The following is a 12,428-nucleotide window of genomic DNA, read 5'->3' as shown; positions in this document are numbered from 1 at the left end:
AGCTAACAGCATCGCCCTGGTTTCAAAGCTAGTCGAAGTAGTTGGGGCAAATTACTTTTATATAACCTTTACTTATTAAACCTACGTGGGCATATGAAATTGTCCTATTTGCTTGATACTAAATACCTTAGGGATGTTTTGGGCCCGAGTAGCTTAAGTAAATATTTACCGAAAAATGAAGTGCCAACCTCAAAGGAGGTTCAAATAATTTGCAACTACCAAAGTCTCCGGCTGGCAAAAATCCTTTAACTGAACCTTCCACGAGGATGCCGGCTGGGCACTGTATGCACCAGCTAAGAACCTGAGGTGCAGTGTTACTTGTTTAATCCAGCGAATTACAGTCCTGGAAAGTCCTAAAAAGAACGCAACTTGGTCTGGGATAATACACTTTGCATCAAAGCCGTTTATATTTTTCAGCAATAAATGCTTGGCGGATTTTACCGCAGCTCGCCTATGTCTTTTTTAAAGAACCGTAGTATCAATCGGATCATTATAAGGTAGGAGATATGGATTCCTTGTTCCCTTTGATACTTGTTCATTGAGTCGTTTCTTTAAATGCGATAATTAATATGCAAATTCTGTTTCTTAAATTGCTTGATGATTAATCTGCGTGCTTGGTCCAACTCAAACTGATTTGTTGATTACGCCACTATTCGCTGTAGCCGGTAAAATGAATTTCTGTGATTTCCCTTATACAGTAGCGGACATAGAAATCCGGAGACCTCGGTATGGCCTCTATATGTAAACTTTGAACGGGCGTAAAATGTTTAAAAAACGTTCAATCGGCTTGGATCTTTTTTCGCGTTGTCTATTAAATATTTAGTTTTAAAATACCGCCTATAAAAAGTGAAAAATGCTGAAAATGACTGAATCTGATAAAGGTGCCATATTGGCTATACGATCGGGAATATTTGAAGCGGTTGGGAATATCTTTATTGGATTGCAATAAGGGTGTACAGTCGTTTTTTGAGCATTTAATTCAAAAATCTATGCTTAACAATAATTTTCATTTTCATTACATTGCGTGAAGTAATAAATACGCTTAGCAATTGTTTTTCGACAAAATGGGTGTGGCATCTCGGCTCCACGGTCAAAAAACGGAATTTAGCCCAAAAAAATTGGCTAGGTGTCTCATTACACATACAATTTTTCATATAACCGTTGTGATTTTAATATTTTCTTAAAATTTAGGGCCAAGATCCATAGAAAAATCTAGAAAATGTTCTTAAAGTTGATCAATATCATTATCAGCATAAGTAATAGAGACACTTGAAGCAAGCAATTGCTTCTGTCAGCCGTGGAATTCGAGATATTGTTTTGGAAGTTTTTTTTAAGGGATCTGAACATGAACATCCATTTTTATGGGGAAAGTGTTTTTAAAATCTCCGATTCTGTTGTTCTTTTTGGCCTGACGGTTTGGCTTATATATATAGCAACCAGCAACTGTGTAATACTCCTTATCGATTTCTGTAGCTATCCTTATTTTCTGATTCGTACTACTCTTTGTGGATGCATAAATGAGACAGCAAAGTTGCCCAAACGATTTTTGTGTTATTATTGGAGCTATTCCCTATTATTTAAAAGGTCGTTTGCATCTACCATTTAAAAAACTAATCTTAAAAACATTCAAATTGGTCCTATATATTTTGGTGCATTTTTAAAAAAAAAACGCCTGCTGTTCACTTATAATTTCGCATCCAATTCACCTGGAGCGTTGTACACTACATGAGCCTAAAACCTATAAACATTAACTCCATATATGTACATCATTCCTAATTCGTTGTTTTTTGCTTTTTTTCTCGCGATTAAATACTTTTACATAACTCTTAAATTATCGGTTTAATTAATAATGATTACAACATCCGAATTTTATTTTCATTTCGCGAATTCTTGCTGTCGTTTTTGTTTAAATTTAAATAAAATCAAAACTTACAACAATACTTGCATTAGCGGTGTTGTTGTTTTGCTTATCTCTTTTGCTTTTGTGTCTTTACCGTTTTAACTAACTCTCGCGCTCTTGCGTACAAATTGTTGTTGCATGTGTTCAATTTGACGAGCTCTCCCGCTCTTTCCTATTCTCGATTGATTTGCGCTCTCGTCTTTTGCCTACCCGCGACTCTGTGATACGTGTTTTTGTTTTTGTGTTTTCATTTCTTTTTATTCTTTAGTTGTGAAGGCTTACTCTGCACATTAACCCTTGTGTCAGAACTGGTCAGTATATTCTTATACACAGATTTTTTACCTTTAGAATTTTTATTTTTTATTTTTTTGTATTTCCTTTTGAAATTAAATTAAACTTTTGATAAAATGGTTGTCTGCTCAAAAAATAATTGCATAGTTGCCACTAATGCGGTTGACTCCCATGATTATATTCTTTGCTGGTTGTGTGACAATGCGGTTCACGTTAAGTGTGCAGGTTACACAGGCAGAATCAAGGAGTCTATTGCTAAAGGTGGTGGCTTAAAATATGGATGTGATGCTTGCCGGGAGGTCGAGAATGAGATGCGCTCTTTCATGAGGCGGACTAGAGATAGTTTTGACACTTTAAGGGCAGGTTTTAATAAACTCCAAGCGAAGTTTACTGCGGTGGAGACTCAGTTCAGAAGTTTATCGCTTATGAATGAGTTTCCGAAACGTAAAAGGACCAGTCCTTGGGGTGTTTCTGTATCTGTAGATCCGCCAGCGTCTCTTATCGTCCCCGACCGGTCTCATGCACCGTCCACTCCTAATGTACAGCAATTGATATCGTTTAAGAGTCCGGTTGTGAATGCTATTAGTAATGAATTACCGGTATCCCCTGGGAATGATCTCTTAAAAACGATGCCTATTGTAGTGTCCAAAGTGTCTGGGCAATTACCCAGATTCCCAATGCCCAATTCCAATGGAAATTGCCGATAGTTCTAAAAGTATTGAGGGCCCCGTAAACAAGTTGACTGCTGCAGTGGGTGACTTGTCCAACGTTACTACTGCGGCTGACGCTTCGGGACCGCGGCCTCTCGTTGGCATACCACCAAAGAAACATATATTTGTTTCTAGGCTAGACCCTGTTGTCACATCTGATGATGTAATAGCCTATATTCGGACGAAAGTTAACGTCTCGAATATTGCGGTGGAGAAGTTTAAATTTTCTTATTCTCGGGACATTTCATCCTTTAAAATTAGTGTTTCTGCGAATATCTTCGACACTATATGTCGAGAAGATTTTTGGCCTAAAGATATAATAGTTAAGGAATATACTGTAAAAAAGAAAAATCGGCAACCGATTCGCTTGCCTACAACAACAACTAATACTATTCCTGCCACATCAGCATCTGCTGGTGTGTCAAAAAACTAGCTTCGTCCCTTAACCTGGGTTACCAAAACGTTAGAGGACTGAAATCTAAACTTCCTAATCTCTATGTAGATAGTCTTTCTTTTGAGCATAACATTCTAGCTTTCACAGAGACGTGGCTAAAACCTGATATTGCTGATGCATCGTTTTTTTCCACAAACTTTTCTATTTTCAGACGTGACCGGATTTCTCGCATAGGTGGTGGCGTTCTGATAGCTGTTGATGACTTGCACATGACTTTATTGATGGCCTTCTAGGCTTATCTTTATCCCAAGTCAATCCTGTCTTAAATTCTAATGGAAAATCGTTAGATCTTATTTTTGTATTGGATTCTTCTTATTGTGAGGTTTCTAGGATCGAACCATTTGTTCTTCCAGAAGACAAATTTCATCCTACATTAAATTTAAAAATTGATTTGCCCTTGCTTTCACCATTACTTGGTTCAAATGGGTTACCTCTAACTAGGTGCTTTCGTAAGACTGACTTTGCCAGCCTTAATGAAAACATTGCTACTACCGATTGGTCTTATCTGTACAATTGTAGTGATATGAACTCGGCTGTTCGGTTATTTCTATGATACTCTGAATTCACTCATTGATATTTGTGTGCCTCTTGGTAGGCTGGAGCGGCTTAAAAAACCTCCCTGGTTCTCTCGCGAGCTATCCAATTTGAAAAATGTGAAGACACGATATTATAAGAAGTTTCAAAAAACACGTCGTTCATCAGATTATGCTCTGTATACAGTCGCTCGTTCAAAATTCATGATGCTTAATACACAATGCTATAAGAATTATCTTCAGCGGTGTAAGCTTCAGTTTTCTTCTGACCCTAAACAATTTTATAATTTTGTTAATTCTAAACGTAAGACCTCTGTGCACCCATCTTTTTTGTCTTTTCAAAATAAAAAAGCGAGCACTGATCAGGCAATTGCCGATATGTTTGCGAGTTTTTTCAAAACAACTTATTCCTCAACGGAATATCGAGCAAGTCCGTATCCTTATCATTTAAAAAAGGCTAATTGCATTTTCAATCCAGTGATTGATGAAAGTTCTATTCTTAGCGAACTTAAATTAGTTAAACCTGTTTTTTCTCCGGGGCCAGACGGTATTCCTGGATGTGTACTCAGGTTCTGTGCAAACGTATTATGTAAACCCATTTTAAAATTGTTTCTATTGTCTGTAGAATCTTCCTCTTTTCCATCTATTTGGAAGGAGTCGTATATTATTCCTCTGCATAAAAATGGCAAAAAGTCCGAAGCCTCTAACTATAGGGGTATCTCAAAATTGTCCGCTATTCCGAAAGCTTTTGAGAAAATTATAACTTCTCAATTGCAACATTTTTGCAGCTCTATTATTTCGCCATCCCAACATGGGTTTGTGAAACGTAGATCTACAACCACTAACCTTTTAGAATTTACATCAATAATTATCAAGGGGTTCAAAAATGGTAAACAAACTGATGTCATATACACTGACTTCAGCAAAGCCTTTGATTCCGTTAATCATAACCTATTACTTTCTAAGCTGAGCGACATTGGGTTTCCACCCCTTTTCCTTTCTTGGGTTCGAGAATATTTAACAAATAGAAAACAGAAGGTACTTTTTAAGTCTTCTTTTTCCGTTTCCATTTCTGTAACTTCTGGTGTACCTCAAGGTAGTCATCTTGGCCCTCTGCTCTTCACACTATTTATTAACGATCTTCCATCAGTCATTGTTCATTCGCTTGTGCTTATGTATGCTGACGATGTCAAGCTTTGTCTTACTTATAAAGATACAGATTCATTTAGTCGGCTACAAGCTGATCTTAAAAACTTTCAAACCTGGTGCCAGTTTAATCTACTAAATCTTAACACTACCAAATGTAAGGTAATGACTTTTTTTCGTAACTCTCCTCAACTGGTCACTTATTTTCTAAACAACAGCCCTTTAGAACGTCTAAATAATATGAATGATTTGGGCGTACCCTTGGACCATAAGTTAAATTTTAACACCCATATTTCCACCATGGTCGCAAAGGCCATGAGTGTCCTGGGTTTCATTAAAAGATGGTCAAAAGAATTTGATGACCCCTATACAACTAAAGTTCTTTTTACTTCGCTTGTCCGTCCTATTTTAGAGTATGGATCTTGCATTTGGTCACCTCAATATGAGTCGCACCAGATTAGACTAGAATCCGTTCAAAAGCAGTTCTTGCTATTTGCTCTTCGTGGCTTAAGCTGGGATCGCAATGTCAATTTGCCTTCGTATTCTAGTAGACTTCTCTTGATTAACCTTCCGTCCCTAACTAACCGTAGAATTATGTTTGGTGTCATTTTTATGCACAAGCTCCTAATTGGTGATATCGACTCGCCTGAGTTATTAGCTCAGGTGAATCTGTCGGTACCATGTAGACGGAGTAGACATCCTTTAATACCTTTATCCCTTAGCGGACGTTGACGATACTATGCGCAGTACGTTCAAGTGGCCCCTACGACACCAGGACAAAGCCTGTTACGCGCGAGCCCAAGCAGATAACTGCCCACCTCCCACCCGACCGAACGAGGGGTGCAGCCGTATAACGCACGGCACGAATCGCGTGGACAAAATACACAATAGAAAAGACAGACAAACACATAATACTATAGCTATCTATTAACTAAATGGGATAGGATAGATGTTTTAAGCATATTAATAGAAAACTCTGAGCCGATTACAGGGAATAGAAGGTTGTAATCAGAGCAGAGGACCCTAAAAGATTCATGCATAGCATAGTTGGAAGAACAACGACTAAGGGATAAAGGTATCAAAGGATGTCTACTCTGTCTACATGGTACCGACAGATTCACCTGAGCTAATAACTCAGGCGAGTCGATATCACCAATTAGGAGCTTGTGCATAAAAATGACACCAAGCATAATTCTACGGTTAGTAAGGGACGGAAGGTTAATCAAGAGAAGTCTACTAGAATACGAAGGCAAATTGACATTGCGATCCCAGTTTAAGCCACGAAGAGCAAATAGCAAGAACTGCTTTTGAACGGATTCTAGTCTAATCAGGTGCGACTCATATTGAGGTGACCAAATGCAAGATCCATACTCTAAAATAGGACGGACAAGCGAAGTAAAAAGAACTTTAGTTGTATAGGGGTCATCAAATTCTTTTGACCATCTTTTAATGAAACCCAGGACACTCATGGCCTTTGCGACCGTGGTGGAAATATGGGTGTTAAAATTTATCTTATGGTCCATAAGTACGCCCAAATCATTCATATTATTTAGACGTTCTAAAGGGCTGTTGTTTAGAAAATAAGTGACCAGTTGAGGAGAGTTACGAAAAAAAGTCATTACCTTACATTTGGTAGTGTTAAGATTTATAAAGGGATAAAGGTATCAAAGGATGTCTACTCTGTCTACATGGTACCGACAGATTCACCTGAGCTAATAACTCAGGCGAGTCGATATCACCAATTAGGAGCTTGTGCATAAAAATGACACCAAACATAATTCTACGGTTAGTTAGGGACGGAAGGTTAATCAAGAGAAGTCTACTAGAATACGAAGGCAAATTGACATTGCGATCCCAGCTTAAGCCACGAAGAGCAAATAGCAAGAACTGCTTTTGAACGGATTCTAGTCTAATCAGGTGCGACTCATATTGAGGTGACCAAATGCAAGATCCATACTCTAAAATAGGACGGACAAGCGAAGTAAAAAGAACTTTAGTTGTATAGGGGTCATCAAATTCTTTTGACCATCTTTTAATGAAACCCAGGACACTCATGGCCTTTGCGACCGTGGTGGAAATATGGGTGTTAAAATTTAACTTATGGTCCATAAGTACGCCCAAATCATTCATATTATTTAGACGTTCTAAAGAGCTGTTGTTTAGAAAATAAGTGACCAGTTGAGGAGAGTTACGAAAAAAAGTCATTACCTTACATTTGGTAGTGTTAAGATTTAGTAGATTAAACTGGCACCAGGATTGAAAGTTTTTAAGATCAGCTTGTAGCCGACTAAATGAATCTGTATCTTTATAAGTAAGACAAAGCTTGACATCGTCAGCATACATAAGCACACGCGAATGAACAATGACTGATGGAAGATCGTTAATAAATAGTGTGAAGAGCAGAGGGCCAAGATGACTACCTTGAGGTACACCAGAAGTTACAGAAATGGAAACGGAAAAAGAAGACTTAAAAAGTACCTTCTGTTTTCTATTTGTTAAATATTCTCGAACCCAAGAAAGGAAAAGGGGTGGAAACCCAATGTCGCTCAGCTTAGAAAGTAATAGGTTATGATTAACGGAATCAAAGGCTTTGCTGAAGTCAGTGTATATGACATCAGTTTGTTTACCATTTTTGAACCCCTTGATAATTATTGATGTAAATTCTAAAAGGTTAGTGGTTGTAGATCTACGTTTCACAAACCCATGTTGGGATGGCGAAATAATAGAGCTGCAAAAATGTTGCAATTGAGAAGTTATAATTTTCTCAAAAGCTTTCGGAATAGCGGACAATTTTGAGATACCCCTATAGTTAGAGGCTTCGGACTTTTTGCCATTTTTATGCAGAGGAATAATATACGACTCCTTCCAAATAGATGGAAAAGAGGAAGATTCTACAGACAATAGAAACAATTTTAAAATGGGTTTACATAATACGTTTGCACAGAACCTGAGTACACATCCAGGAATACCGTCTGGCCCCGGAGAAAAAACAGGTTTAACTAATTTAAGTTCGCTAAGAATAGAACTTTCATCAATCACTGGATTGAAAATGCAATTAGCCTTTTTTAAATGATAAGGATACGGACTTGCTCGATATTCCGTTGAGGAATAAGTTGTTTTGAAAAAACTCGCAAACATATCGGCAATTGCCTGATCAGTGCTCGCTTTTTTATTTTGAAAAGACAAAAAAGATGGGTGCACAGAGGTCTTACGTTTAGAATTAACAAAATTATAAAATTGTTTAGGGTCAGAAGAAAACTGAAGCTTACACCGCTGAAGATAATTCTTATAGCATTGTGTATTAAGCATCATGAATTTTGAACGACCGACTGTATACAGAGCATAATCTGATGAACGACGTGTTTTTTGAAACTTCTTATAATATCGTGTCTTCACATTTTTCAAATTGGATAGCTCGCGAGAGAACCAGGGAGGTTTGTTAAGCCGCTCCAGCCTACCAAGAGGCACACAAATATCAAAGAGTGAATTCAGAGTATCATAGAAAAAACGAACAGCCGAGTTCATATCACTACAATTGTACAGATAAGACCAATCGGTATTAGCAATGTTTTCATTAAGGCTGGCAAAGTCAGTCTTACGAAAGCACCTAGTTAGAGGTAACCCATTTGAACCAAGTAATGGTGAAAGCAAGGGCAAATCAATTTTTAAATTTAATGTAGGATGAAATTTGTCTTCTGGAAGAACAAATGGTTCGATCCTAGAAACCTCACAATAAAAAGAATCCAATACAAAAATAAGATCTAACGATTTTCCATTAGAATTTAAGACAGGATTGACTTGGGATAAAGATAAGCCTAGAAGGCCATCAATAAAGTCATGTGACAAAGAGGGCAGCAACGTGGTAGATTCATCTGTTAGTGACCATGCTAAAGCGGGTAAATTAAAATCACATACAACTATGAGCATGTCTTGACTCGAAACTAAAGAGGAGACAAACTGAATTGCCTCTAAATGATTTAAATATACCACCATGTCTGACAATGGTGGAATATAGGAACAAGTAATGAAAGCATTAAAAGATTTAAAATTTACTTTAACACCGACAAACTCAATCTCCTGGGTACTAGAAAATTGAATCATTTCAGATGATAAAGCAGCATCAACAGCTATCAGAACGCCACCACCTATGCGAGAAATCCGGTCACGTCTGAAAATAAAAAAGTTTGTGGAAAAACCGATGCATCAGCAATATCAGGTTTTAGCCACGTCTCTGTGAAAGCTAGAATGTTATGCTCAAAAGAAAGACTATCTACATAGAGATTAGGAAGTTTAGATTTCAGTCCTCTAACGTTCTGGTAACCCAGGTTAAGGGACGAAGCTAGTTTTTTGACACACCAGCAGATGCTGATGTGGCAGGAATAGTATTAGTTGTTGTTGTAGGCAAGCGAATCGGTTGCCGATTTTTCTTTTTTACAGTATATTCCTTAACTATTATATGTTTAGGCCAAAAATCTTCTCGACATATAGTGTCGAAGATATTGGCAGAAACACTAATTTTAAAGGATGAAATGTCCCGAGAATAAGAAAATTTAAACTTCTCCACCGCAATATTCGAGACGTTAACTTTCTTCCGAATATAGGCTATTACATCATCAGATGTGACAACAGGGTCTAGCCTAGAAACAAATATATGTTTCTTTGGTGGTATGCCAACGAGAGGCCGCGGTCCCGAAGCGTCAGCCGCAGTAGTAACGTTGGACAAGTCACCCACTGCAGCAGTCAACTTGTTTACGGGGCCCTCAATACTTTTAGAACTATCGGCAATTTCCATTGGAATGGGTAATTGCCCAGACACATCGGACACTACAATAGGCATCGTTTTTAAGAGATCATTCCCAGGGGATACCGGTAATTCATTACTAATAGCATTCACAACCGGACTCTTAAACGATATCAATTGCTGTACATTAGGAGTGGACGGTGCATGAGACCGGTCGGGGACGATAAGAGACGCTGGCGGATCTACAGATACAGAAACACCCCAAGGACTGCTCCTTTTACGTTTCGGAGACTCATTCATAAGCGATAAACTTCTGAACTGAGTCTCCACCGCAGTAAACTCCGCTTGGAGTTTATTAAAACCTGCCCTTAAAGTGTCAAAACTATCTCTAGTCCGCCTCATGAAAGAGCGCATCTCATTCTCGACCTCCCGGCAAGCATCACATCCATATTTTAAGCCACCACCTTTAGCAATAGACTCCTTGATTCTGCCTGTGTAACCTGCACACTTAACGTGAACCGCATTGTCACACAACCAGCAAAGAATATAATCATGGGAGTCAACCGCATTAGTGGCAACTATGCAATTATTTTTTGAGCAGACAACCATTTTATCAAAAGTTTAATTTAATTTCAAAAGGAAATACAAAAAAATAAAAAATAAAAATTCTAAAGGTAAAAAATCTGTGTATAAGAATATACTGACCAGTTCTGACACAAGGGTTAATGTGCAGAGTAAGCCTTCACAACTAAAGAATAAAAAGAAATGAAAACACAAAAACAAAAACACGTATCACAGAGTCGCGGGTAGGCAAAAGACGAGAGCGCAAATCAATCGAGAATAGGAAAGAGCGGGAGAGCGCGTCAAATTGAACACATGCAACAACAATTTGTACGCAAGAGCGCGAGAGTTAGTTAAAACGGTAAAGACACAAAAGCAAAAGAGATAAACAAAACAACAACACCGCTAATGCAAGTATTGTTGTAAGTTTTGATTTTATTTAAATTTAAACAAAAACGACAGCAAGAACTCGCGAAATGAAAATAAAATTCGGATGTTGTAATTATTATTAATTAAACCGATAATTTAAGAGTTATGTAAAAGTATTTAATCGCGAGAAAAAATAAAAGTTGATAAGCGCAAAACAAACACGTCCGTCCTCTGCAACGAGTGAAAGTTTTTTTTTTCGTTGTAGTCGTAGTCGTTGTTCTTCTAACTATGCTATGCATGAACCTTTTAGGGTCCTCTGCTCTGATTACAATCTTCTATCCCCTGTAATCGGCTCAGAGTTTTCTATTAATATGCTTAAAACATCTATCCTATCCCATTTAGTTAATAGATAGCTTTAGTATAATGTGTTTGTCTGTCTTTTCTATTGTGTATTTTGTCCACGCGATTCATGCCGTGCGTTATACGGCTGCACCCCTCGGTCGGTCGGGTGGGAGGTGGGCAGTTATCTGCTTGGGCTCGCGCGTAACAGGCTTTGTCCTGGTGTCGTAGGGGCCACTTGAACGTACTGCGCATAGTATCGTCAACGTCCGCTATTAAAAAAGATTAATAAGAAGAAGTCTGTCAGAATAAAAAGGTATGTGAGAATCTGGGTCCCAAATAAGAACGCGTAACGCGATCTTGATGAATTGCTTCTGTACCGATTTAATACAACGCTGGTGAACATCATATTTATGAAGCCATAAGACTACATGCTCTATTGACAATTGAAGATATAAGAATATTAAAAGAATGTTTGCGTCAAAAAATACGCCTAAATCTTGAAATGATGGTACACAATCTTACAGATCATACTTAATAGAGTAATGAGCTAGGAACGGAGACAAACGACTGAATGTCATAAGACAGCACTTTGAGGCATTAAGGTGTAATTTATTAACGTGGCACCAATCACAGAATACATCGAGATCTGATTACAAGTACGATTGGAAAGAAGGAATAAGAAATCTTTGATGTCATCCGCAAACATGAGAACGCGTGAATGATCCAAGGCCAAAGGCAAATCAATTATAAACAGGGAAAAATAACAGTGGGCCCAGATGACAGTGTAATGACTGGGTTCCAGTTTAATTATAATAATGAGAGACGAACACGTCAGTGTCGTTTGATTGCAGTTTTAAGATTGATTTTTATCCAATAATTATAGTTTTGCTAAACCTATGTTTACATATATATTCTTATGCTTCCGCATCCGCAGCAGCTACAAAAAAAAGGGAAAGTGTCGGTCGTTTTTTGAGCATTTAATTCAAAAATCTATGCTTAACAATAATTTTCACTTTCATTACATTGCGTGAAATAATAAATACGTTTTGCAATTGTTTTTCGACAAAATGGGTGTGGCATCTCGGCTCCACGGTCAAAAAACGGAATTTTGCCCAAAAAAATTGGCTAGGTGTCTCATTACACGTACAACTTTTCATATAACCGTTGTGATTTTAATACTTTCTTAAAATTTAGGGCCAAGATCCATAGAAAAATCTAGAAAATGTTCTTAAAGTTGATCAATATCATTATCAGCATAAGTAATAGAGACACTTGAAGCAAGCAATTGCTTCTGTCAGCCGTGGAATTCGAGATATTGTTTTGGAAGTTTTTTTCAAGGGATTTGAACATGAACATCCATTTTTATGGGGAAAGTGTTTTT

Source organism: Drosophila willistoni, unplaced genomic scaffold (assembly GCF_018902025.1).
Source record: "Drosophila willistoni isolate 14030-0811.24 unplaced genomic scaffold, UCI_dwil_1.1 Seg485, whole genome shotgun sequence".
Taxonomy (NCBI): domain Eukaryota; kingdom Metazoa; phylum Arthropoda; class Insecta; order Diptera; family Drosophilidae; genus Drosophila; species Drosophila willistoni.
Note: the sequence above shows the minus strand (reverse complement) of the source record.